The sequence below is a fragment of the Ambystoma mexicanum genome, chromosome 10 (genome assembly GCF_040938575.1).
Source record: "Ambystoma mexicanum isolate Mex_15411 chromosome 10, UKY_AmexF1_1, whole genome shotgun sequence".
In the NCBI taxonomy this organism is placed as follows: domain Eukaryota; kingdom Metazoa; phylum Chordata; class Amphibia; order Caudata; family Ambystomatidae; genus Ambystoma; species Ambystoma mexicanum.
Genome location: NC_090932.1, coordinates 1,712,809,772 through 1,712,813,733, shown reverse-complemented (window position 1 = coordinate 1,712,813,733; position 3,962 = coordinate 1,712,809,772). Strand labels below are relative to the sequence as shown.

At 40.7% G+C, this 3,962-nt stretch overlaps 1 long non-coding RNA gene across 1 annotated transcript; it reads left to right on the top strand.

The window, feature by feature from the left end:
* The first annotated feature begins 1,151 nt into the window (after positions 1-1,151).
* Positions 1,152-2,314, top strand: LOC138493389 (uncharacterized). Its single transcript, XR_011276417.1, has 3 exons — positions 1,152-1,215; positions 1,657-1,736; positions 2,215-2,314. It is a non-coding gene; the product is annotated as an uncharacterized lncRNA (long non-coding RNA).
* Positions 2,315-3,962: the final 1,648 nt, after the last annotated feature.

Below are 3,962 nucleotides of genomic sequence, written 5' to 3'. Positions count from 1 at the left end.
ATTTTGTTATGTGTCTCTTATATTCACAAATTCAGTATTATGTCTTTTATATTGGAATTAGTAGATGATAGCTATGGACTGCTAAGTACAAAGAATGTGTCTTTGCTAATATCAACACATGATGTCTTTTGATGGATTTTGAAGAACAATACTTCATGATAAAGCTTGATGAATAATGGAATAGCGCATGGAATGCCCAATACCTCATTGTAAGGGAATTAATGTGTATATTCTCATATAAGTGCACTCACATTATTGTATACAAAACGCAGCAGTTATGGACTGTTAAGGTTACAAGGACACCGGTAGCAAGGTCTACATGCATCATATCTGTCCAAAAAACTGTAAAAATAGGAACTACAGAGACTTTATTTGAGTCCCGATACAACTACGGTTTCATTAATACATAGGGCCTGATCACGACTTTGGCGGTAACGCCGGTGGTATTACCGCCGGCGGTATTAGCCCTACCGTCGAACTCCCCGGCGCTAATAGCGCCGGATCACGAGTTTGGCGGTAATGTTAATCCCCATTCCCCACTGAGCCCATTCGGGAATGCCCCATTCCCCATTGGGCTCAATGGGGAATTTTCGCACTCTTACCGCCGGCGGATTTCCCGCCGGCGGTAATAGCGCACATTTTCGGGGGATTTCCCCCCAGCTCAGAGCTGGGGCGAAATCCGCCGAAGTCCTTATTTGGCGGACCCTTAAATCTGGCGGTAATAGCGCTACCGCCAGATTTAAGGATTACCGCCAAAGTCGTGATGAGGCCCATAATGACCAAACATCAAACTACGTTGCCCACAATGCATTGCCCAGTGTTTTACGTCAGGGGCAATTTAAACATAAATGACATAACCACAGTTTCATTAAAACATTGCCCCAGCTAGTTATATCAGGGGATTTTTAAATTAGAAATGATTAAACTCTAAACTACGTTGCCCAAAATGCATTGCTTCAGTTTTTCACGTCAGGGGCAACTTAAATATAAATGACAGAATTGTCTTACATCTAAGGAGTCTTATCGCTAATATATTATCACTACTTACTCTTCTAGACACGATTAGAAAGAATTAAGAAAATGTTATCCCCCGTTTCTCTCTGGCCAATGGAATCTGTTTCATGGCATCACCATGACAACACATAAATATCCCCAAAATGGCGGCTCATGCAGTGATTCCGCAGCAAGCAGCCAACGCAGATGACCGCAGCACCAGTAAGTAGCATAGAAACCTTTTATTTGAAATACACACATTACGTAAGGAAGTGTTTTGCAAGGATCAGCATGGATTCTTGTTTGTTTATATGACATTGATGAATGAAAGCATCACGGGGGTTCCAGGGAATAGCAGGAATAAGCATAGAATTCAAGTACACTGGGGTTCTTTTGGAAACGGTGCAAAGACACTTTCATGTACTAGCATTTCTCTTTTGGCAAATGTATGGGGTGTTTTGCTTACATACTGTTAACATAAGTAGGACATCAATGCATTGGCGCATTTGGAAACATTTTCTCTATTATATTTTGCCATGGATTCCGATTCGTTGTTTCCTAATCTGGACTTAACTAATATCACGGATATTGATACGGAAAACTAGATCATAAATAATTATAATATAGGAACTAATGACTCTTATTTAAACAACACCCCACCAGAAATATGAGCATTGGATTGCACCCGTAATTCGAATGTGCGAGCAATAAGGCTAAGAATTGACCAACTAACCCTACACTGGGTAAGTTCATTGTAACATTACGATATAAACTCATATACTTTACCTGAAATGGGAAATGATGACAGTAAACTTACCGTTTTTTCTTTTTCTCTTTCTCCCTTGTTGTTTTTTGATGCCCTTGTCTCCATCCTTTTCTCTGACCACTCCCCTGCAACATTTGTTTCTCAATATTTTTATTTCACTTATGTTCACTGACCTTACATTGATACATTGTATATTTATAATTTTGTTTTATTGCTGATTTTTTTACCCTATGCATCCATTCCCAACGCCAACCCGCATTTCTCTGTCTGTGGTGACTTTAACACATTGTTGTGGATACAACCTACATGTACCCTTCTTTTCTGTGATTCCATAATGGTTCTCAAAGGACGCTCACCTGCTTTTTCTCTTTTTTTCTCTTGTTGTTTTTGCTTGGATTGGGTGCATACTGTGAACGAATATATTGGTTTAATGATGTTAATTTTGCCAATTGAAGAATGTAGTGAATTATAATAACATAAGAGCCCTGATTTGAGAAAGGCCAAGGAGGGCCGAAACACGTGGTCTCTAAAGGGCAACTCAATAAAACATGTACTGACACTACTGGGCGCAGAATCCTGGATCTTCATTTTTGTGTTTTGCATAGGCTTCAAGCTGGGTTGGAACAGCTAATTGCGATACACCCCACACACCACTTACCCCAAGGTGTTCCACAACCATACCTAGAAGGGGAAGATCTAGGGCATTTCATTTTGAATTTTGAAAGACTTGCTGATCAATTCAACTGGGATAATAACTTGAAGATCTGTTATTTAAGCCCTTTGTTAAAAGGAGAGCTACAAACTTCATATCAATCATTAAACCTCCAAGCAGGCATCACTTTTGCTAACATCAAAGAAGGCCTGTTGCAAACAGTAGGGCAAAATAGCAATTTCTATAGACGGAAAATGAGGAATATCAAATTGAACTCAGGAGAAACCCCCTTGGAATTGGGTGAAAGGGTTAAGATTACTATCTCATTGTGGACTGCCAGGAAAACCTTACCAGAAATTAAAGAGATGTTGACATTAGAGCAATGTATCAACTCTCTACCACCATTTCTACGAAGGGCAGTACCACAGCTAAATAAACCCACTCTCACTATGGCTGTAGAAACAGCTTAACATTATTCTAATACAAATCGACACTTCCATTCATTACATTAAACAGCTGATAAAAAGGAACATAGAGGGCCCTTGCAGCAATCACAATCCAGTCATGCACGGAAAGGTCAACCATTTAAATCTAAACAGTGGACGCAGAGAGAAAACCCTGAAGTGAGGAAATTAGGTGTTAAAACTAAAGAGGAATGCAAAGGAGAGGGAACTAAACCACCTAAATTCCAACCACCTATCTGCTTTTCGTGAAAAGAAACGGGACATATTGCTAGACAATGCCCTAAAATTCAAAAGGAAGAACCGATGGAAATAGGGTGCATGATAGGAGAATGGGAAGACCCAGAAGACGAAATAGAGACGCTCATGTTTGCTTCTGCCATTCCTTTAATGAATTTACTCATGAACAGGTAATGGTAAAAGGAAAACAAGTCAAAGCTTTAATTGACTCAGGAAGTAAGCAAACAGCCATCAAAGCAAATCTAATATCATCAGACGATAAAACAAATCAAAACCTGTTAAAATAACATGCGTCCACAGAGAAAGTGAGATTCACCCTAAGACTCCCATAGCATCACCATCAGGGGAAAAACCACTGTCATACCCTCGGCTATTATACCAGATCTCCCTGAAGAGGCTATCAAAGGGGGATATTTTCCAGAGTTCTCTTCACTTGTTCAAGAAAATTCATCCTCCTCTCCCAAATTCTCTCCATTGACACACTGACAAGAGGAATCTTTCTCCTCTCCTCCCCTCCCCTATTTGGGACTGGCATTTAGGGCAGAACATAAGAGAAAGAAAAAGAAACAACAACCCCTACCTCATTAAATTTCCCTTTGGCGGGTAGACAGTGTTTAAGGGAAGGGTATGTGAGAAACCTGAGGTTGTTCTCACTGCTAGACATCAGGGATCCTGTGCTCAGGTGGCCAGGGGCAGACTATCACTTTTGGATTCCAACCCTGGGGGTGAACAAGAGAGGGAGGATGACCTGGTTAGGGGATCCTTGGGGACTTTAGGGAGACCACCTGTAGGTGAGACACTGTATTCCATCTCCCTAATTTCAACTCCCTTACCCGCTTATCCCCTCAGC